Source organism: Cyanistes caeruleus, chromosome 5 (assembly GCF_971803275.1).
Source record: "Cyanistes caeruleus chromosome 5, bCyaCae1.hap1.1, whole genome shotgun sequence".
NCBI lineage: Eukaryota > Metazoa > Chordata > Aves > Passeriformes > Paridae > Cyanistes > Cyanistes caeruleus.
In genome coordinates, this window is record NC_141705.1 from 7,275,911 (window position 1) to 7,300,721 (window position 24,811).

General features: G+C 40.2%; 1 long non-coding RNA gene across 1 annotated transcript in view; it reads left to right on the forward strand.

The window, feature by feature from the left end:
* The first annotated feature begins 253 nt into the window (after positions 1-253).
* Positions 254-24,811, forward strand: part of LOC147652905 (uncharacterized) — a 66,084-nt gene continuing 41,526 nt past the window's right edge. Inside the window, exons 1-2 of the long non-coding RNA XR_015287049.1 lie at positions 254-418; positions 7,671-7,720. This is a non-coding gene — a long non-coding RNA (uncharacterized LOC147652905). The remainder of the gene's footprint in view (positions 419-7,670; positions 7,721-24,811) is intronic.

The following is a 24,811-nucleotide window of genomic DNA, read 5'->3' on the forward strand; positions in this document are numbered from 1 at the left end:
TGAAGTGTCCTGGGTTGCAGAGCAAGATGTAACCAAAAGTAGTATTCTATTACCATTTGTTAAAACCAGCTGTGGCAGTGTTCTTTATCTCTTCCATGACCCATCCTCCCTCCAGGGGATATCTTCTGTTATTGGGCCATTGAGTCTCACTGCAGGACTGATAAAATGACATCATCCCATTGGGAGATGCTCCACCCAGGGGGAGGAGCCAAGCATTCCTACCTGGATATAATCTGAGACTTGGAACACCACAGGCAGCCTTTCACTGTTGGATCCCAGAGGAGAGACTTCAGCCATCTACATCACCAGTGGACCTTCAGAGGAAAACTACACCCTTCTACAGGATTATTTCTTCAACAGAACTACATCTGTCACTCCAGGAGAGCTGCTGCCAACACCCTAACCAACAGGCTGTCAGGTTGTATTCTGCTTCTGTCCATGTTTTTTTCTGTACTACAGCATTTTTATTTTAATTTTCCTAGTAAAGAACTAAAGAAGTAATTCCTATTCCCATATCTTTTCTTGAGAGCCCCTTGATTTCAAGATTATAATAATTTGGGAGGAGGGGGGTGGTTTACATGTTTTTCCATTTCAAGGGAAGCTCCTGCCTTCCTTAGCAGACACCTATCTTTTCAAACCAATACATGAAGTTTCCAGATATTGTCTCCTTTTCCAAAGTTAAGGCCTGTGGTCCTGACTACACTGAGATTAACAAGGAATTAACTGGAAATTGGACCGTAGCTTCAGGAAAAGTTCTTCCTTTCAGCAATGGCTTAGCTCCCCACAGTAAACTGTACTCCATCACAAGACTAAGTTTTAAACCTATTTTAAGACCTTTATTGGTAATAAACATTAAATAATTTCTTTAGGGTCTCTAACTCAGCCTTCAATGTAGATATCAGCCTTGATAATGTTTCTCCAGTGTTGCCTTACCAGTCCCAAAGACCTGTTTGCCTTTTGTCCTTTTCTCAGTCCTTCTCTTATCTCCCATTTTCCTATCTTTACATCTGTCTCTCTGTCTATTCCATCTGCATACAAAATGCCAGTCTCTCAAAATTTTAATATTCTGGATTTGCCTACCAATTTTCGTTTCCCTCTCGTTTTGCCCTCAGTTACCATGAAAGGGCACCTACAGCTGCTGCTTCTTCATCTTCTGGTCTTATAAAGCCCCTGTCCTTGCTACAGGATTTATCTTTCCAAAGAGTATGAAAACCCTGTGCAACTTGTTGCTGCTTTGAGATAAAAAGGCTGTTGAAGGTCCAGAGATGTTGCTTCTATGCATGATCCCTCCCAGTGCTTCCTCATATGTGATCCAGCTTCTCTCTGCCTTCTACATAAACCATTTCCATATCTATCTCTGCTAAAACCATATACAGAGATCATAAGATCTTTTGGGTAAAGACTCTCTCCTGGTTGTGGGGGTGTCTGAGAAGTTTTTTGAGACATTTCTGGCAAACTGAGTGAAACTGTCTCAGATTTCTCCAGTGTTTGCAACCCTCTTTTGCTGGCTAAGCCTTACCTAGGCATATGAATATTTGTATATCTTAGTTAGACAGAACATGAATAGTATTGATTCAGTCTTGCAAGGAAATTTGTTTGTTTCTCTGGGCCCAATCCCCAATGAATTTATAGTGATCAGGCCACTATGCTTGGGTGGCTGTATGACAGCAGTGCAGAATGGAAAATCTTGCTGTAAAATCAGGAGAGGACAAAAAAAGGATTCTCTAATTCACCCCCTTGGTCATGGCTTTTGGTTATGGTTACAGCTTAACATAACAACCCATCAAACAACCGTGTATTTTTATGATCATGTGTAGGGTGGTTGGTGAGTGCATAGCCACAAAAGATTTAAAGCTGGTCTCCTTTTGCTTTTTCTTTTTGAAGGCTACATTAATTGTTCTGATGCCTGAGCATCTGCCCGATACGCATTGTTTCCTCTGCAGACTGAGGAAGACAAAAGCTAAATACAAATTTATTGAACAGGCAAACTATAAACCCTGAAGTTTGCACAAGATTTTAATGGCAATCATACTTTGTCAAAAACACGTGTATCAAATTTTCTTTGTGGAGATTATGGTTCATCAGCACCAGAATTAATTAAAACTTTCCTACCAAGCTTACTCACTGCTCTTCTGTTTCTATATATAAATTTTTAACTTTATAAACTAATGGCTCATTTCAGGGAGGAATGTGTCTTTTATTAATTCAAATGCATAATATGAAAATGTTGTACTTTGTAAAAGAATTCACTTTTCCATTAAAAAAACCCATTCAGTTTTTGGTGGCAAAAGGGATTTTAAATAATTCTTCAGCTTTCATTTTATGTATTTTTTACAGTTTTAACCAGCAAAAGCTGATTCATTATCCGCTGTCCTAACTTTACTTGCTCTCAATAACTCACAAGTTCAGGTCACCCTGCAGTGCCTCCTTTCGCCTCCGCTCAGATACCATGTCTAACTGAATGGAATTGACCTGTTTAAGGCCTCTTCACTCCAACTGAATTATTTGATCATAGCCACAGACATCTGTTTGGGGCAGTAATTGGTTGTTTATAAGAGCACAGGAGAGCCACCAGCAGCAACAGCAGCGGCAAGACAATAAAGGCAAGGGACAAGCATGGAGGGCATGTAGACAGGTCCTGACAGACCACTGTCTGCTTGAGATAAGCAATGCAGATTAGTTATATGCACTCTATCTCACCACTGGGGCCTAATAATCCCCTTTAGCACTCATTCACAGTTATGTAGCAGACAGAAAACTAATACAGGGGGGAATCTGGTCCCACTGCCTCACCACAAATCTCAGACACAGCTTCTGGAATCCGCCAGGTTTTACCGTACAATTAGTTTTAAATGCCAATTTCATGGCAGCTCATGAGATGGAAAATAGAAGAATAGTAGGTAAAGATATCCATTGCAAACTAGATTATTTGAGAGAGAAAGATGGCTCTTCGAGATGTGGCTGTCATTGCTGCTTCCTGGCTTGACAGCCACAATGTGGACATTGAGGTAAAGGGTGACAAAAATGTAACTTGAAGGGCTGAATTGCTGGGGGAAAAAAAAAAAAAAAGACATGGTGTTTCTGTGCTGTTTGTGTACAGAGAGGAGACAATGTGGGTTTTAATTGATTTGCAAAACCTTGTTGCAATTATCATGGAACACAGGGTGGTTGTGCTTGCAGTGGTGGCAGGCATGTAAAGCAGTGTGAGATGCACTGGGTTTGTCCTGGTACAGCTGCATCTGTGTTCCCCTCACAGTCAAACCCAAACACATATGACACACCTCATGGGTGCTGCCCATCAGGCTTTAAAGGAGACTGCAGAGCCTGGGATTTGATTAAGATAATTCAATGTTCACATTCAAATGTCTAATTAAGTAATTTTAAACTACATGCACAAGAAAAAAAAAGCATTTACGTTAATATTAAACAGCAATTTTAATTTCAAATTAAAATTCTGCATTTGGCAAGACATAGATACCTGTTACAGTTCTGAGCCAGCACAGGGAAGGAGAGAGTGCAGAGATGGATATTAAGATTGACAGATCCTGGGATGTTTGCTTGAATTGCAGAAACACAGATTAGTGGGACGTGGTGCAGGTGATGGAACGAAAAGATTGTCATTATTGTGGTTGCTTTGCTGTGCCACTCATTTCATGGGTAGCAGTCGCTCTCAGCATGATGTAAATATGTGCTTATATGCAAATGGTAAGAAATACTGTTCTCCAGAAGTGTCTTGGTTTTAGTGGTTAAAGAAAGTGTCTCTGGCTCCTGAGCTTTTCAAGTCCTGCATCGTGAAATCCAGTAATTTTTCATGCAAATAATAATGAAAGTTTATTGTAGGCACCAGTGGGAAAGGTAATCTCATCTCAAACTACTTTCTTAAAAAATCCTACTACTCAAGGTGATAATTTAAAAGTTGGAAATTGTTGACCTAAAAGCTTGGATCATTGCTCTCTACAAGTACCTAAAAAACCATTGTGGCCAGGTGGGGAAAAGTCTCCTCTCTCAAAAATCAACCGATACAATGAGAGGAAATGGTCTCAAGATCTGCCATGGGAGGTTCACATTGGATATTAATAATTTCTTCACCAAAAGGGTAATCAAGCAAAGGCTGGAAAAGGCTGCCCAGGGAAGTAGAGGAGTTACCATTCTGGAAGTATTTGAGAGGTGTGGATATGGTACCTGAGGACATGGTTTAGTGGTGGCCTTGGCAATGCCAGGTTGATGATTGGACTCAATGGCCCTAGAGGTGTTTTCCAGCCTAAATGATTCTGCAAGTCTACAACCTTCTCTGTTTAACAAACACCATATTCAATTTCTTTGTGTGTTCAATCAATCTAAAAACACAACAGAATTTTTGCAGACATCTTTGTTTGGTATTTTCTGTTGGATATCCCAATATCCCATTTGTGTTCTGTATAGCTCCCTCTCTACCTGCATCTCCAAAAAGTCTCATGTTTCTGGCATGAATTTCACATTCACATGGAACCTGATTTGGAAGAGACATAAAATTTGTATGGGAAACAAACCTTGCATGGAGAAGACGCTTTTAATGAATTTTCTTAGTTAATTATAGAAGCTTCAAAACAGTAAGGGACAGAAGCCTCAGTAAATTCACACAGCTCTGTTGAAATCAGCAGAGCTTTGCTGCTTTACAGTTTTGCTCTGTGGTTTTTATTTGGGATTTTTTTCTTTTCATTTTGCATTGCCAGCTAGAGAGTTATTGTACAAGCAGGCTGTAAAGCACAGCAATGTTTTTGACTCCATCTACATGTCCTGTATTTGTTATTTAATTGCCAATAGACCAAACTGCAAAGGGACAATGTTTTTCAACCAAACGACCTGTAAGTAGCAGGAAATCTTATGCTCTTACCTCTTTGGCCAAGACAAGAGCATCCATGTTTTACATAATGAGAGAAATCAACTGTTCTTTATCAGTGCTTTTGGTGCAGTTGCAAATCTCTAAACCCTAGCTGCTTCTTGGATTTAACAACTCCATCCCAACCTTCCATGCATCAAGAACATGCAGGTCACTTTCACACAACTGCAGTGAATACCATTATTTGCAACTTGAATGAGCTTAATATTCAGCCTCAGATGTTCCTGCAGGATCCATGGCTGCTCAAAGGAAGCTGTGTGCTTCCATACAATGGGGAATTGTGAGTTTTTTTGTCTTTAAGTTATGCATTTATATTTAACGAACTACACTTAATGTGCAGACAATTTGCAGTGTCTCTGGTCACTCCAGATTCCTGGCTGGTTTCAGCCTCTGCAGCTGTATGAACAGCAGCCCTGAAGTCCTTACTCGTGTGCTGTGTTATGGGGTGCACAGAGATACTGGTCAGGCTGCAGCCCCAGTTGCTTTTTCAGAACAGTAATTTCTTATTTGGACACATGAACGGTCCTGATTCTTTGTAATTTCAGTGTGTCTTCTCCAGTACGTTCAGTCCCACCCAGATAAGGTGTTGCTGGAGTGACTGGCATGATGGGTATGGAAATCCATCTGGAAATGCGAATTGCATCTTCTGAGTCTCACACCCCACGTCAGACCCCAGCCAGAGCTCCATTTGATGATAACGAATCTCAGAAGTACAATATTTAATGTGCTGAGACTTCTAATCAAATAATAAATTACAATTACAGCTGTTACCAATTATTCTTGTTACCACAGTCCATTCCAATGGATGTTCATCTGTTCTATCAGCCAGGTTTCCATTTCTGTAGGATTCTTGCTTATCTGATTTGGTGGATTGTCCTGCTGTCTCTCTGCTTCTAAAGCAAAGACTGGAGTCCTCTGCCTTATCCTCCACTTCTTCAGAGGGACAGTTCAGCTTAATGTTCAACCTAGTTTGTCTAATTATTCAAGCCTCTAATAGCACAGATTAGTCAGATCAGCGGGAAGGTTTTAAATCAGAAATATAATAATTGATGTCACATTGTCCAGTCTAATCAGCACAGGCTGATAGCATCTGCTTTACTCCCTCCTTTAATATTGTGCATCAAGTCTCCAGATTGAACCAAACTATTTCTAGGAGCTGTATTATCACCATTTGGCCCTAGCAGCCTTGTGAGCTCACAAGATCCCTGGAGACAGAATGAAATACTCATTCCTTTCAGTTAAATTTGGTTTGGTTTTCAAATGAAAAAGAGTCCCAAGAAAAACAGAAAATTCTAAGCTGTTGTTGGATGTAATGTGTCTGACTATGTTATAACTAAAAGATAAACAGCAATCTCTTTTTCTTATTTTCTCTGTTTTCCCTTTAAAAAATATTTTTCTTGTTTTTTCTTCACTTTTTTCCTTATCACCACAGCAATGTCTAGTAGTGTCCTGTATAACATGATCAACTCCATCACCAAAGGGTTTATTTGCTCTCATGTCCTCAGCTAAGCTTGAAGCCATGTGCAATACAGCCTCTCATTTTGATTTAGCTTCCTAAAAAGTCAGGTAGTTTATTTTCAAGTAGGGTCATGGAAGTATTATTGGCTTCTGAAGGAGGTGGTGGTGAATTTTGTACAAGTTTGTAGCTCCTGGACTTTGCTCCGGGATTTTGTTCTGCTGCCCTTCACTAGCTCTGGAGAGGGGTCTGTCTCCTGTGTCCCCTGCTTTGACAAAACATGTTTCTATCACCCAGAAGAGAGGAGTTTCTAGCTACTGCTTTCACCCCAAAATTTTTTGTGTCTTCCTAGTAATCTGAGATTTAAATCTTGAGGCACCTAAAATATAAGGACACACACTTTCAATTCCACTTGGTTTTGTTTTTCCCCACCTCTTTTTCTTTGATTACTTAAGCCACTGTAAACCTTAGGGGCTGAGGCATCTTTTATAGCACTTTAATTGTATCTACCCTAGTTGTAGTAGAGCCAATTGATGAACTCCATCACATCATTCATGGCATGAATGTCTTAACTTGATTACTTGGATTTTAAATGCTTTTATACATAAGGCTACTCTAATTTGGTTTATTTGCTCACATATGCTTGAATAAAGTAAATGGCAAAGAATGTAAAAAGAGCTTGAATCCACAATTTGGAGGTTCAGAATCCAAACTGGCACAGGATGGCAGTTGAAAGCAAAAGATTTCCAAGGCAAAAGCTCTGGTGGCATGGGCTTTAACTCTTGGTGGTTCAACTGATCTTTAATTTCTCCTGGAAAAGCTTGTTTCATACAGTTTATACTGTTATGATTTCACAGTGGTTTTCCCTGGAAGTGTTCAAAAGGCATTTGGATGTGGCTCTTGTGGACACAGTTTGATGGTGAACACAGTGGTGCCAGGTTAGCTGCTGGACTCAGTGATCTTAGTTTTCTAACCTTAAGGATTCTGTGATCTCAAAACGCTTCCTAGATTTTTCCTTTTCATAACCCTCATAGATTTGGCAAGTAGGGTTATGATTATATTGTCATAGGTGGAAGGGCCTGATGCTGAGACAGTGAAATGATTTGGCTGTGGCAAGTCAGAAATGAGCTGGCATGAGGGACTTGGTCCCTGGCGTTCTGGTCACATCTCCACCATGGACATCAGCTCCCAGCCCTTAGCAAAGAGCAACCATGGAATCTGGTTCCAATTTCTCTGGGTTAACCTCTTGGAAGTGATTGCTCTTCTGCATAAGTGATAATTATGGTACAAAAAGAAATTAAATTCATTGTTTTAATTGCTTTTCTAATTTTGCAGAGAACTGAAGTAGCAGACTGATTGTATTTTATGGTGTATTTCATTGTTAGGTGAGTACATGAATCAGTGTTTTATCTCCTTCTAATTTCTAATGCTTTGTCCTCACTAAAACACATTAAAATAGCGTAAGAAAACAAATAATCCAAGTGCAAATCCTAGCTGTTGGAGAACAAGAATCAAGTCTTAGGGTACAGCTTTTGGGGTCAAGAAATAAAACGTGTTCTCAGTTCTGTTAATAACTAATAATGTTACAGAGATATTTGAGCTCTTGGACTGAAAAAAAAATCAGACTGAACACAAATTTGATAAAATGGTGGGACTTTGAGGTTATCTGAAAAATCCCAGGAACTCAATGAATTCTGACTGAAAGTCATGCAGAGTTTCGACATTCTTCAGTCCGGCAGTGAAATAAGAGTTTCAAAACACTGGGACAACTGTGGCTTTTTTCAGAGATCTCTGAATACTTTACTAGGAGTTTTTTTCTGAAAACACAAGAATAGGAATTTCAAAACCTTTGCAACAGGGTAAGCAGAGAAAAGATATATTCTATATGTTAGCATTGATTCAGCTGAGAGACTCGGCCTGAATTTTAGACCCAGGTCCATTTTGAGCATCACTCTTGAGGTCAGCAGGACTCAGGCCAGTGCAAATTGCACCACGTGGTAAAAAAAGATTTGCTCACTGTGTGTTGACTGGAAAGCTCATTTCATAGAGACCTGGATTGAGAGCTACATATGGGTGTTATCTCTGAAGATTAACTCACCCACTCAGCACAGGCAGATTGCATTTAAACTCAAGAGAAAGTGACTGGCTTGGGAACTGGGGAAAATATCCATTTGTTTTACAACCAAAGGTGCCTTTATCTTCAGATACTCAAATGTGAAAGTATATTTGTCTCCCACCAATGAAATACAATATTGATATCACCTCCAAGAAATATAGTGTAATGTATTGCTTTTCCTTCTGTTTTGTGCTTTCTGCAAACATGCAAAAGCCTGTGACACCCCACTGTGATGGCAGCCAATAGACTGAGCACTTACCCTCGCTGCTGTTGTGTAACCATGGGCAATTTATCTAAGTCTCACCTCTCTTAAAACACTTTTATCAAAATTGGCGGTCAAACAGCACTGAACCATGGTGGCCTCAATCTTAAATGCTGTGGTGCAGATTTTAATTTGGGAAAGATTAATGCACTCTCAAGTGTTAATGCCACTGCTTTCTGTTATCTACATTGATGGGTGTCAGCTAATTTCTGCAGAAGGATTGTAAAGCAAACTGTGCATGTTGATGTTTCAGAACCTAAGCTCCAGAATGCTGAGATAATAGAGAGGGGAATGGAACTATTTTCTCAAATTTCTTTTAAATTAGAAAATGTTTCCCCTGTCTTTGTAAAGCTGAGCTACTGAGTCAATTCCACTCAAGCTGATTCTTGAAGATATAGGGAATATTTCATTTAAAGGAGCAGTAAAAGTGTCAAAAGATACTTTATCAAGGTCGCTTTTAGATTGAAGATAACAACCCATCTTATAACAAATATAGACCCCCACAGTAAGCTTTGTAATTTCCAATGCTGTAGTAGCTCTTAGTCTCTGTCTCCACCATCTCTCATGAATTTTTTTCCTTGTCTGGTCACATATAATCGTGATCAACAAAAGCCCTTTTGTTCATTTAATAAAATAACAATAGCTGGTACACTTTGACTGGTTTATTTTTCAGCTTCATACAGTTTAGCAAATACAACTGGAGTTTTGTTCTGGTTTTTAATAGACTTTCATAACTGTGAAGATGATGTCTGGGAAGAAGATAACTGTGAACAAGATGATGCACAATAAGTAGGAAATTTTATTTGTGCAGACTAATTTACACAGGAAGGGGGGGAATGCAATTAAGCTCATAAAACTTGCTCCAGCAATGATCCAGGTCAAGGGGCTAATGGTGAATTGCATGAATAACAGTCACTCACCCAAGTCACATTAAACAGTCTTGATAATATCATCCAAAATAGCCAATTATTTTGAGTGTTATGAGAAGGTCCTGTTGTTATTTAACAATGGTTTATATGGGAAAATAGTAATAAAGGGTATATGGTAAAAAATCAAAGGGATGAGTTGCAATTCAGTTCACAGTAAACTGTTTTTGTGACAGAGGGATGAAGGAGCAATGCCTTGGCAGAGAGTGAAAGATTTGATTTTATATGTTCAGTGCTTGCCAAGACAGTGCCATTGCTCCAGTTTAAAAGCAGGAGCAGAGAAGGAAATGGCACAACCAGTGCAGCAGAGCCCTATTCACTGCAAAGCATCTTCCCCGTGACCATGTAGTTTCTCCTTTGGTTATAGTGAGGGATACAAGGGCAGGAGGGTTGTGCAGCTGCTGGGTGGGTAAGTAGGGAGATGGTGAAGATGTGCACTGGCCAGGCAGGGTAAAAGAGGTTAAAGGGATGTTGTTTTGTTATATCTTGCTGCACTTACCAGGGAAAGAGTTCAAGAGGGATGCTCATTTTTACTCTGGATTTTGAGTGAGGGATTTTCTGACTTTAAATCTGTTTAATTTATATAATAATATTTGTCTGTATTAATTTTTATAGAAATTTTTCTTCTTGATTACGATTATTTTCAGTTTAATTTAACAGTAAGAAATTATTATGATTAAAAAAATAATCTCTGCTTTAGTTGTGGTCCACATGACTCTTGGTAATGCAACTTTTGTTGGTATTTATTAAAATCATGTGACTATACTTATTGCATGTTATTAATAGTAATGCAAAATCTAGATTGAATGTTGGTATGATCTCACTTTGCTTTTCTTTATCAGATTCTGATGGAGTAGCAGTTCACTGACAACTTTTCAGTAAGCATTCTTTGTGCTTTAACTTGACAAATGGAGATTTTTATTCATCTGTTGACTCATAAAAGACCAAAAAGGGCCAATATGTCAAGTGGTTTGCTTTTACATAGTGGGGTTCATTATCAGAGAAGTCAGGTATCTACATCTGCCACTGATTCTCTCCACACAGGAAGGAAATTTTCCAGCTTAGTGACAATTTGTAATTTAGTTTTTGCTCTGACTGGTGCAATATAACTGCTCCATCTTGGCTTCCAGGTGTTAATCTTGAGATTATACCAGATTTATTTCTTCCAGTCTCTCTTCTACCTTCTTAGAGCTTTGACCCTGAAGTTCACACACATTGTAAAAGCAGGCTTCAACATCTTGAACCTGCTATGATAGACAAGCAGAGGTTTAATTAGAACACTTCAGAGCATGTTGACATCAAGTAGTTTTCTGTTGCTTGACAGCCAGGATATCCCAGCCATAATAAAAGGGTTAAATTAACCTGCATGGACCTACATGGCACTATCCAGTTTTTGTTTTTATTTTGAGACATTTGAGAGTCTTGAAGGAAGAGGAGTCCAATGCCTCTTTTGGGGCCCCAAGGGTAAATCTGTACAACACTGAGGGGTTTAAGAGGAATTGCATTGGATTGCTACTGCTGTGCTCTGGACAAGGCTACAAGTCAGTTTGAGAAATATCACCACTGATGATTAACTCACTACAGCATATTTTGGTAGTCCTGCATTTGCCAGGAACTGTGGCTACGGTGTGAAAATGAGCAATGCCCTTTTCTGGAGGAAAATTCATAACAGGATTTGAAGTGCTATGGGTTCTGCACAGTTGGGGCATGACTGTAAAGCATCCTAAGTGACAACATGGGTTTTCATAGTTTTGCCTCGGTGTTGAAACAGTTTATTCTGTCACTGTTACTGTGGCTTCAAATATGCAATCTGCAGCTTGTCATAAAATTCTGATTGAATTTAAACCATGTGTGTGTGGTTAGGGAGACATCTGTTAATTGTTCATGAAATTAATTGAATGATGACTATCTAGTTGAGTTTTCATTGGATTTATTCCTAGGGGCTGTAATTGCTAGTTTTGTAAAAGGTACCTCACAAGCAGGTTATTTTTAAAAGAAAAAGCCCCTTACATGTATCTCCTGTCAGCCTGAATTCTGGTGTTGAATATGTGATTTTAAAAATGGGATTGTAGCAACTCCTCATATTAAAGTAAAATGCTTGTTTTTCATACAGGAATTACAGAGTGTAACATAATTGGGCTCACTGAAATGAATTCAGCATCTCTCAGAGAACAAAATCATTGAGCCTACTGACTAAATTTAACAGCCTAATAGAAATATGCAGGTGAAGGTACAATTAATTTTAATTACTAGACTATACATTGTTAGTTGCACAGCCATGAGTAAAATTAAAATGGCAATCACAATTAGAAAATTGCAACCTCATTGTGCAACAAATTAGTCACAAATTAAAAGTCCAGGAACTATTATACATCCACTTTATTGCTTTATGACCATTATTGCCCTGATATGGATTTTATTTCTTTAATGTCGTGTCTACTTCTTTACACCTTATCTTTGTTTAGAATCTCTGGCTCCTTCCCAGATGGTGAATCTAAGAAAAGGAATAATATGGGTGGGAGGGCAGTGACTTCCCTGTTCACTCTGGACAGAAACTCCTAAGTGGCCCTGTTCTGCTTATGGGTGGCTTTCAGAACAAGGTTTGTCACCAGATTATTTCAGTGAGGTTTCTAGAGTACAGAAAATAGCATTTAGGGGGTAATAGCTGAGGTCTGTGTGTGATGTAACCCTTTTAGAAAAGGTCAGGCCAGTTAAAGACTGGAATCTGGAGGGAATCTACATTGGTATAAGTTGGACTTTCTTTCACACCCCCCCCCCCCCCCCCCCCGTCTGGGCACACTGATGGTCTGCACAAAGAATTTTAGCTTCAGTAGTATTTCTGCTATAAACCCAGTTTTCAGCTGTTCTCAACATGGATTTATGAAATGAGGTTTAACAATCATCCCAGTCTTGCAAGCTTTGTGGTGGCTGAAGCTGCCTTTGCCCTGAGACACTTGAGGAGTCATCATGGAGTGGCTGAGCTGGAGGTGGCTGCAAACATCTGAAATGCAGCTACTGAAAGTGTTGCAGATGTTCTGCAAAAATCACATCTCCCTGCTGTCCACATCTGGAAATGAGGGTCTGTAGCTGCCTGGCACCAGAAGCTCATCTTCACCTGCAGGTGAGTACAATGAGATCAACAGCAATCACCATTGCCACAACATCATCTTGGGTATTTTGCAGGTATTTGAGCCCCATTCTGAGGTGATTCCAGGTTTTACCAGATACCTAGATGCCTCTTGTGTAAAACTGAGGATCAATGGAGAAAGTTAAAGTAACATCAGTCCCAAAATCTCTTTTTCTGTCCAAGATGCACCAGAGGAGCAAGAAAGAGCATCTTACCAGCAACTGAAGTATGCACTCTGCAGTTAGCCCAGTGACTCCAGTTGTAGGATCAGAATGGCTTGTGTTAAAATGAACCCTGAAGATTATCCAGTTCTAGCCCCTGTGCCATGGGCAGGGACACTTTCCACTGGACCAGGTTGCTGAAAGCCTCATCCAGCTTGTCCTTGAACACTGTCAGGCTTGGGACATCCATTACTCCTCTGGGCAACCCATTCCAGTGCCTCAGCACCCTCACAGTAAAGAATTTCTTCCCAATCTAATCTAAACCTGCCTTCTGCCCATTTACAGCCATCCCCCTTGTTCTTTTGCTCCAAGCTCTTGAAAATATTCTCTCTTCATCTTTCACTCAGGCTCCCTTCAGATACTGGAAGACTGCAATTAGGGCATTCCAAAGCCTTCTCCAGCGCTCCTGAGGGAGGCCAAGGCACAGGACTGAACACATTGGCTGGGAAGAACAGGACATAGCAAAATATTAATCAGAGTTCATGTAGAGAGGAGCTAGGGAGGGGTTTAAGACCAAACAACCAAACCCCAATGCAATCTCTGTTCTCCACATGATCTCAGCTCTCTGGGGTCTTTTCTAAAATCACCAGAGCATTGATCGGCTTGTGTGAGCCCCAGCAGGGGCTTCTGCAGTGCTTGGAGAACTGAAACTCCATTTTAAATATGCAATTGAACAGCTATCAGAGGGTAATGATGTTTAGTCACTACCACTTGGGACTGGATTTTAATTGATGACCTTGAGGTGAAAGTGTTTATATTCTATTACCCGCTAGTGCCAATTCTTTGGGGTTTTTTTTCTGTAATCCTCTTTGTTGTAATATGAATATTTTTGGAAGGGGAAATTAAAGTGAAAATGAAGATATGAAAGTGAGAAAAGATATGTTTACTCCCTGGTTATCTCCCTATATTTAAGGCCCAACAGGAGTTCCTTAGTATAATTCCAAATTCTGTTGTCTACTGTTAAAATGGAATCAACATATAGTTTACTGAAACAGCTTCATTTTTTTAAACTGCAGATTGTTGATTGTAATTTTCAACAGATTTTTGCTTCCATGTTTTCACTGTTATCAACAGGAAGGATTCCTTATCTGAATCAAAACTCATTTGTGATTGCTAAATCGAACACTGAAATCTCCTTCAGTTCTGGGAGAGGTGAGAACTTGTGATTTACTGTATGTTTATATAGCTCCTAGTGCCCAGTTGCAGAGAGTCTTGTAGGGTTTACCTCAGAATAGAAACTGAGAAGAAAATAGTAACATGATCAGTTCTTAAGATTTTTTCTCAGAAGTCACAGAAATTTCTTATTAGCAGTAATCTTCATATCTCAGACCTCCCTGTGTTTTAGAATTTCTTGATAGGCTAATGAGGATGATCTTTGTCTTGAAAATGTGGAGATGTAGCAATTAAATACCAGCCTGGAGTCTGGATGTATTCTGTTCAGTTGTTGTTTTAAATGATTTCTGAGGCAGGGAGTATCTAAGATTAGGGAAACACCCATAAGTACCACTGGCTGATATCTATTTACTGTAGGTTTTTTTTTGGGAAGCATGTTGTCCTTCAGCATTAACATTAGCAGTACTAATACAAAAATCTCTTCTGTGTCTTTGAATTTAAAAAAAAAGTTATCATATCAACTTCTCTGTTTGAAAAACAGGATTAATGATAAGTGAGAATGACCTGTTCAGGGCCATGCATTAACCTTGCAAGCAAAACAGGAATTATCTGGATTCTTGTTTATTGAGCCATGGTAGACTGTTGAAGCTCATCTGTGTCCAAGTATTATGCATCTCCTCCTTGTGTGAAGCCAAAAGCACTTGGCATGTATTGGTTTTCTTGCCTGTGGCCTTTCCATGCTGCTGTTTTAGAGGGTTACAATTTAATGTCGTAGGAAATGTGGTGAACTTGTATAGAGGAAAATGTTGATGCAAGGAATTACTTGTTTTATTTTTCCTCCTGCTCTTTCTGGTAGGAAATTGGCCTTGCTTATGAGTCAGGAGGTTTTTGGTGTTCAAATGCATGGAAGAGCTGCAATACAAATATCTTGTGATTTGGGTCAATAACTTTGCATTAATATTTGCCATTGGTAATAAGTGGGTAAAGCCTCATGGGAAAGCTGCAAAAATGGAAATGTCTCCTTGTAGACATATGTTCATGAAACCAGGGTCTGCAGCTGACAGAGCAATTGGAGAGGTGTCTTAAAGCTTTACTGCTGGAGCCCTGAAAGTCTATGCGACTTTTAAATTCCTTGGCATGGTGGGGAGGAGGGGGAATCTTGGATCCCAAACTTCCTGTGAATCTCAAAAATATTGCACATTTCTTATTCAGCCATTTTATTTATGCTGCAAAAAGTGTGTGATTCTTTAGCTGAGAAGGCTAAAGAATTCATTTAATTACCAGGTACTTCAAACTGCTATGTTCCCTACAAAGAAATAATTACAAATCTACATAGTAAATTCTTTTCTTACAGTCTAACGGGACTCAACAGAAAACATGGGTTTGAGCATGTAGCTTTGAAATTAAGCAGTGTAATAGCATTAAAAAAATATCCCTTGGAAACCTTCATCTCTGATTTTATTTTATATTGTTATAGTGCTCACGCTTCAGTGATTTCCTTTCATCTAGTCACTGGGCTGAGGAAATAACACAGAAAAGGAAACCTCTTGAGTTTCTGATGTATATGGTAAATGGTCATTTCAGGGACCATGCGCTATGGCCCTCAGACTGAGGGTTTAATTTAATTGGTTGAAATTAAAAAACATTCAAGCCTCATGAAATTATAACCTTTACGCCTGGTGTGTCAGATACATCTGACACTAGTCTTGTTGTTTAGAGATGAAATCCCTCCCCTATTTAAATGGAAGTTCCTGTGGGACCCACATAAGCCTTGCAAACAGAAGAGGCAAGTGGCTGTGATCACTGTTCCAACCATGGTTAATACCAGCAGCATTTCTTTTAGAAGTTTGTGTGTCTGTTTTTATCTTTGCTATTTGAAAAATCATGTCTGTTTGTTTGTTATCAGTATGCTCGTATTTCTTTTTCAAATACATGTTTATAAAATTTGCTTTGTGTTTTCACTGAGTGAAATGAAATACGTGGGACAGAGATCTAGATTTGTGTGTTTCCTGTCAAGAAATTGGGAGCTGAGGTTCAGTTTAAATTTTTTTTGGGTGGTAATCTGTTTTACATCAGTTGAACTCTCTACATGATCATTTGTTGGGTGTGTTTTCTGATACTGTTTTCCTTTCTTCTTGGTTTAGATTATAAATTACAAGAACCTTATAATAATAATAATTTTTTTCCTGGATTTCTGTGCAGTGCTGAGGACAGGGGCAATGCAACCTCCTTTGAGACTGGAGCAATTACCATAGTGCCAAATAAAAATAATTTTTCATACAATATGCCATGAGGTACAGATGAAATGTCTTCAGTGGTTCAGGATGGAGTTTTCCAAAAGGACCTACAGGGAGGCAGGTTCTCAGTTTCCACTGACTTTCAAATGAACTTGAGGACAGCCACCTAGAGACTTCTTTGGGGAATCTCACTACCATAAAAGTGCCCATCACATTTTTGTATGACACAGTAGTTTCTAGAGATAGGAGGAGATGTGCTTACAGAGATGCCCCAGCCCTGACTGTTTGCATCATGTTCCTGATGAACTTCTGGAGCTTTGCTCAAATATCTTTATTCTGTGAGAATCTGGGTACTCAACTAGTCCAGAAATTGTTACCACAGCAGTTTCAGTGATGGCTTCTCATAATACCAGAACTTTTCTGTGGAAGGGTAAAAATGATGTGGAAAGCCAATCAGCCAAAGTGACCTGTTCCTTCTTAGTCTTTTACTCGACAGATGCCACGACTGCTTTTTCAGTTTTGTGTATAATATGGGCATAGATATGATAATTGTATATACTGTTGAGTTCTGGCTGTCCTTAACAAACATTTTAAGTGGAAAAAGAAGTTAAAAAAATTTTCATGCACAATATTTGGGAGCTGGTACACTTTTATTATGTGAGAATCCAGAAGAGAAATGAATAAGTAGTGCCAAGAAAATGGGTATATAACATGGAGGGGAAATAGCTGGGAAATTTTTGTTCTGAGTAAGAAATATGAGAATGAGGTGATGAGGGATGAGAATGAGGTGGTGTTCAGTGAAAAGAAAGTTATCACAGCAGAGCAAGTTCCACAAGGGACAGTTATTCTTTCAAGTTCATTTCTATTGAATATCATTGGCAGCAATTGAGGAAGGTTCAGAGAAGAGTTAAAAGATGATAAGAGGGTTAATACCAGATTGTCTTAAAAGAAAAGTTCATGAAGGGAAATACTTTTGATGCTGTGGCAAATTGTCCTCCTCTGCCTGGCCTCACCATTTCATGAAGCAGTAGGACTTACGGAATAAAAATTCAGAATACTGAAGCAGGAGTTGCACCCTTGGTTTTTTAGGAGGGCAGATGTTCATATCCTAGTTTTTTCACCTTTCTGTCACTGCCAAAATTGCAAAACCCTGAGGAAGTGCCAAACAGTCTTGGGAACATATGCAATGCCATCAGTGTGTGGGTTAACTTGTTGAGGCACTTGGCCTCCATGAGCTTATCAACAAAGATACAGTTTGTTTTCATGCCCTGTGGTGCTGCTTATCCTTCAATTCTTTCATGAATGACAAGCACAAAATTGGTGAAATTCTCAAACAGTCTGGTGCAAATGGACTTTTTCAAATGTTGAATCCAGGTTAGAACTAATCCTCCATTTCAGGCTGATGATATACAGTCATTCTAATGCATTTACTATCAAAGCTGTGCTTGCATGCTTTGCCCTTGAAAAATTCAAAAGATGCATAAAATCTGCCCAAAAGGTCTTTCCAACTCAGGGCTGGGCTCTGATACTTTGGGAGAGCATCAGTGCCACTCTGTCATATATTTCAGTACAACTTCACAGCAGGGAAGGATAAAGACATGATTTTATCTGGAAGCTAAGGCATTGATGGTCTTGTGCACGATCCAAAATGTTGGCTTCCTAATCATGAGAACATGAGGACAGACTCTGGAGATTTGCAGTGGTCACAAAAGGGAGTTAAAAAAATCCATGAATCAGACATGTCTCCTTTCACCTCCTCGCTCACCAGTGCAGCCTGTGGAACCTAAAGGAGTCACAAGAGAGCTGGAGAGGGGTTTTGATAAGGGCATGGATTGATAGCACGAGAGGGAATGGCTTTAAACAGATAAAACATAGGTTTAGACTAAATATTGGGAAGAAATTCTTTACTGTGAGGGTGGTGAGACACTGGAACAGGTTGCCTAGAGAACTGTGGCTGCCCCACCCTAGAAATATCCAAGGCTAGGTTGGATGGGGCTTTGAACCACCTGATCTAATGGGAGGTGTCAATGCCCATGGCATGAGGTCTGGAACTAGATGATCTTTAAGGTCCCTTCCAGCCCAAAGCATCCTATGACTCAGACCATGGAAACAAATGGGAGTCACTACTTAATAGTCAATAGATTTCCCCTGAAAAATCAAGGAACTATCAGTCCTTCCCCAGCTATGTTTCCAAGAGAAAAGCACTAAACAACCTACTCCCCTGTGTGAGCCCTTATAATGATAAAAGACAAAATGTTCTGCTGTAACGTTTGGAGTTGTGGGGCTTTTAGCTCCTCTTGGGAGTGGGACACTGCTATCTGCAGATTGAATCAATCTGCTTCGGAAGCGCGATGGTGAAAGAGCCCGCTCACGATAACAAAGCGACACATTGAGGGAACAGCCTTTACTTCTCTGAGCATAGATAAGATGGCTTTCTAAAAAGTGAGCAGGCACAGAGCATCTGCAGCCTCACCCAGTAGCAGTTTTAATCCTCTTGCTTGAGATTGGTAGAAGATTTGGCAGGTAGGAGGATGGGGTAAGTCTCTTCTTGTTATCTGAGAGGAGGACAATGCTATTACAAGCAAAGCAGCAAGAGAATTCTTGCTTGATAATAGAGTTAAGGGGAGCTAAAAGATAAACTCTGTTTTTTATTGGGGGGAATAATAAGATTGTCTGGGCTAACTTTAGAGAAACTTGTTATTCTGGCTCTGATTTGCTTGTCTTTGGGTCTCTTGGGTGCAGCACTGTAAAGGACATTGCTGTGTTTACTGTGGATGCTGTGCAGGGCAGTAGAGGTCCAGCCAGTTTTATTTGCTTCAAGGCACTCCTCTCTTTTGCTGCTTCCTAGGAATATTTCCCAGGAAATGGCTTTTAACAATCTGACTTCTGTAATTTTTATTTAGAGGCCCATGCTTTGCATCCTAGGGCTCAGGTGATGTCTAGGAGATACGCCCATCTGATGAAACCCACCTTGTGTACAGTTATCAAACTTGTGACATAGGTCTGTACCATGTAAGCTAAAGAAGATTTTGGAGAGAATTCTGCCAGAGATTTCCATAGCCAGTGATCCCAGCCAGAAGAGGGAAACACAACTGTATGCATTAAACCAGTCAGTTGTGTGTCACCCTCTCCATATGCGCAAAGTCTTCTTGGACAGCTGATGTTCCCCAGGGCAGCCCAAACCTTTATATGATAATAAGATTCTACACCTCAAATACAGTCCAGGGACTGCATTTCCCAAAGTCCCACCCAGCTGCTGTTGTGGGGGCTGCTGGAGCCCCAGTGGGCTGCTCTGTCTCTCTTTCTGCAGCTGTTGGTTGGAGGCACTGTGGGAAGGATGTGATCCTGCCTCCACAAAGTACATATAGAGCAAATGTGTGTGGAGCTGGAACAGAACAGAAATAGTGTAAAAAACTGCTGTTGCCACAAACACCCTGAAAAGTTTATTTACAGTCACTGTCACAGAAGGCTTTGCCTTCTGCCCTCCATTATCTTATGGTTTCTGTTGTCAAGAATACAGCAGGTCTAATAACCAAGCAAACACTTTCCTGCTCTGAAGAACCAGCCCTTCCTCTTTGTAACCTACTCTTCCTGAGCTGGGCAGACAGGCAAATCCCATGTGAGAGGTTACTGAGCTGGAGAGCTCCTGCAGCCTCCTGTCTGTGTGTTTGTGCTGGTGGAAGCCGGTGTGCTGAAGCCTGTACCTCTGCCTGGGGGCTGCTTTACAGGCTGGACTTGTACTCAAACCAGACACAACTTAGTTACCAGAGGAGGCTGTGTGAACCTTGGTTTGTACATAAACCATGTGTGCTGATGCACTTGCCCATAAAATTTACAACTAACAAGCCCTCCAAGGACAAAACTCAATTTTTTCCTAATAATCATATATTTGTCCAGAAATATAGAGTTTCCTATTTTCAGAATTAACAGAATTTTCTTTTTTTTCCCTGGTGAGTGTTGTCTCAGGGCACTGGGTGCTGTTGCAGGTCTCCTGGGCTGGGTGCAGGCTGTCAGACAAGCCACTAGTGAGGGGGCTACCAGCTCAGGAGATGTGAGGTTGCCTGCTGCCTCTTGGTAGTTTCTGGTGGGAGGGGGAGGATCAGGGGATGGCAGAGCTTTCCTGAGCCAGTGTTGGCACGGGATGAAAGGCAGGAGTTCCTTCTGCAGCCCCGAGCCTGGGATCACTGCTGTGGCCACCAGCAGCTGCTGAGTGCCAAGGACAAATGGAGACCCTCAGGGAGAGAGGAACATGGGCACAAGAGAAGATTTTTTGGGTTGCCTCATGCCTGGGCATGAGAGGTTTGTCATTATCCTGTAAAATTCCCCCTTGGAGGAGGCGCCTCTCGCTGCATGAGCTGAGCACAGGGGCGGTCCCCGTTTAAGGCTGGCTTCTTGAACAGCAAACCAAAAATGTGTGTGTGAGATGAGCACGGGGCCCCGCTGCCTTTCACACACTCTCAGCAAAGCGCCATCCCCAGAGCCCCTGTGCTCCCCCCAGCCCTGCTTCCTCCCCTTCCCCTACCCACAACTATTTAATTTTGCTCTGGCATGAAATAATAGGGTGCTGTGTATCTATTACAGATGTAAAGAGATTTAGACTGCCACAGGTTTCAGTAGCACATTCAGAGCCCTAACAAAGCTGGGTATAATAGACTCTCCCTGCCATTATCCATTCAGCAAGTGTAATAAATGACTCGGCCGCAGCCTGCCATATACCACCCGGCCCAGATAACAGCTGAAAGGAGAAAATTAAATTTTGCTTTTGTTGAAACATTATGATTTATGTATTTGTAATATAGGCTGCGGTGGGCAATAGAAAAAAAAAAAAAAAAGAAGATTGCTGAATATACTTCAGGGTTACTGATTGTACCAGAGGCCACTTAGAGTGCTAGAAATGCTGTTCTTCTCCCTGTGTTCCTTAATAATAATAAAATCATACAAATTCCCATTAACCTTTTTGCTCATGTTGATTTTGTTTATATATTTATTTTACTTTTATATTTATTTTACTTTTTTATTTCCAAGTCTTAAGTTTTGACCATTTTCTCTCAGCCTCATGAAAAATAACAGACTGATGGTTTATGGAGACAAGACATGAAGTACCTAGGCATGTAAAAATGATGGATGTAGGTCAAAAAATCTATGTATCATTTTTAGTATTTTTATAATAATTTTCTTTAAATGGGGTGGTTCCCCCCTTCCCCTCCTCCTCTTCTTCACCGCTGTCTTTAGAGTTGATGACAAGATATTCTGATATCCTCATCCTTGCAATATCTAGGCCTATAAAAATAATTAACTTCTCCCACCTTAGAAATATAGAGACAGAAACAGGAGTGCTTCACCCTGTAATTTATAATATTGCAGCACCGTCCCTTAATGTTGTAATCAGGCCTGCAAAGTCTTATCATGTTGTAGAATATAATGAACTTACTTATTCATTTCAACATCACATTTCATCTTAGTTGTTCTCCACATTACTTGCTTGTCCCTCCCCTTTCTGGAAGAGTGGCAAGAACATAGAAGTTTTCTCATTCTTTCTTATTCCTTTTCTTCACCACCTTTTATCTCAGGGCTTGAGCTGAATCAACAGACTGATCCAGGAAGCTGATTTGCCTCTGCTCCTTAGGACTTGAAACATGTGTAGCTTTTACATTTTTTTGTTTAGTGTGTGTTTTAAAGAATTTATTAAAGCTAGTTATGTGGTTGACACCGCGAGGTTGAGGATGCATTTGGCTGCCTGAGGAGAGGAGGGGCAGTGGTAGGACCAGAGGCAGAGGATGCTCTGTGCTTCCCGTGCAGAACTCCTCTGTGCCCTTGTTGCTATGAGCATTTGAGTCTCAAATGTTGCCACCAGAAGTGTCTGCCAGAAACTGGGAGGGCTAATTGGAATGGAATGCTCCATCCCTGGGAGGGTTCAAAGTCAGATTGGACCAAACTTAGAGCAACCTGGTTTAGTGGAAGGCTTCCCTGCCCATAGCAGGGGCAGGGCTTGGAACTAAATGGCCTTTGAAGGTCCCTTCCAACCCAAACCATTCTATAATTCTATGAAAAAGGATTGTTCCTCTCTTCCTTTTGGTTGCCTAGTGGGGAGTGGAGTGATGAATCTCTTTTTTCTGACCCTCAAAACTGTCCATACTTAATGTAGGATTCATTTGATAACAGCAGTGATAATTTTGGATTTTTTTTCCCCCCCGAGAGAAATGTTATTTTCTGCATTTTTTTGGAGATTATGATTAAGAAGCAGCTCTTGTCCCCCAGGATGGAGCTGGGACCTGATCCTGACTCATTTTCTTTTCTGTGTAGGAGAAATGCAAGGACATATTGGGAGCCATGGCCATGGGGAGGGCTTGTAGCTTTACTCTAGCCTTTGCTCACAGCATCTCTTGCACTTTGGTTTTTCAGAGCCTGGCACAGGTCTCTGGCATTGGGTCTGCCCATTTCTTGGGCCAGACACATCTAGAAATGTTAAAATCCATCAGCAGAAATGTATATTAAAATTAATTTTTTTTTTATATTCTGTGTGCGTGGTGTTAAGCATTTAAAATACCCATTATTTTTAGCCCTGCTGAGCCCCAGGCTGCCTGTTAGTGTTTGTGGGCTGGAGGTTTGGGTGTGCAGGGGATGTTTTACAGCCAGCTCATCTCTCCATCAGGTATTCTGCTAGTGCACACTGACAGATATTTTGTGAAGCAACATTCAGTCTATTTATTGACCCCCTGCCCTCAAATGCATACATACAGCAGAGTGTTCCAGCTTATATTTAATACTGAAACATTTGTAAGTACTGTATATCCTATGATCTATTGGACTAATGAAAAAGAAGGTTTATCACTGCAGTCCAGTGTAAATCTGCGGATAACCTTACTGTACAGTCAATTTATTCCTTTAAAAGGTTTATTCCTTTATCAGGTGTTTGTAGAAGGTTTCACCATAAGTACAGCAGAGACATAATTTGCTGTGGGGCAGATTTATTTGTTTCACAGGGTTATTATTTTAACAGTCTGATAATCACTATGAGAATGTTTCACCATTTGGTATTTCTGTGTGTGTATGCGAAAGTGTGTTTATTCATTCCCTGAACAGGTTCATTTTCTTATCAGCTATTCATTTTAAAGAGTTTTATTACATATGCAGAGTGTGTAGGGTACTAGAGTGCAGTAATTTTATTAAGAGATTTATTCAGTGCCGGATATTAATTTAACTGGCATTTGCTGTAACACAATCATATGCTTTCACCTGGCCAATTTTCTTTGCATATCACAGTTTGTTATAAACAACACTTTCCCTGCACTGTAGCCTTCAAATTCCTTTTTTCTACTTTTTGAAGAAACTTTTCACAAGGAACTCCACTACACTCTGCACCCTTTCATTTATTTTATGTATCATATTTGATTTTTTTTAAGCCTCAGTTTCAGGGAGAGGAGATCTTGTGAAGTGGCTTTTTAAAAATGAATATGCTTAAAGAGTCTGTTAAGTGGAAGTTTCAGAAATGTCCCTCTAATGGCTCTTAGGAATTGCTTGAGTCTCAGCACACAGCCAGTGACTCACTGGAGAAAAGCAGTAGGAGGAAGATTATCCTAAAACAAGGTTTTAGGATATCTCTGGTTTACTCAGAGACTATGTGGTTTTGGTGTTCGGTATGATTTAACAATTTTTGTATTCTGTGAATATTAATTCTAGAAAGAAGAGGAAAGAAACTGTGCACGAATAGATATTCATAGATGATATCTGTTTTTACCTTGGCAAAAAATGAAGCTATAAAATAAAGGAAAAAATCCACCTGCATCACTGAATCTCATGCTGGGCTAAAGTAGAGTCTTATGCAAATCTTCCTCATGTCCAGAGGCATTTTGGGCTGATTTCATAGGAGGAAGGCTTGGTGTCTAATTGGTGGCTTACCTTTCTCTCCCCACAGAGAGAAAGAGCTGAATAAAAATGCTGTGAGCATGGAAGAGGCAGAGGGTGACACTGCACATCCCTGGGGTCCAGGTGCAGATTTCCAGGCATGTAGAATGCTTTACTTTGAATTACTTACGTGAGAAAGGGTAACAATGAGTTTTTCTGGTCCAGAGAATATAGGAATTACTGAAAACTTCTGAGCTCAGTTGGTGCTGGGTCAGGCCCTTAACTGCAGGGGGTTATTTCCAGTAACTGCCCAGCAGAGTATAATAAACTGGAAACCTCTGCATAACACCACAGATGTCTTCTGATTCCTTATTTGTGTCATTTCTAGAAGAATGTTTTTTGATGCTTGACCAGACTCAAAAATACAAAAGCATTTTTGTCAGCAGCAGAGCCAATAATGTTTAATGTTGGGTTTTCTGACATCACTCTAAGATCCTGTAGAATTAAAGAAATATTATGATTGCTTTCACCCAGTATCTGGAGTCCATATTTATTCAGAGATGTAAACTTCTACTGGAGATAGAAACTTCAGAGAACTTCTGAGCAGCTACACAACCATAAGGAGATGA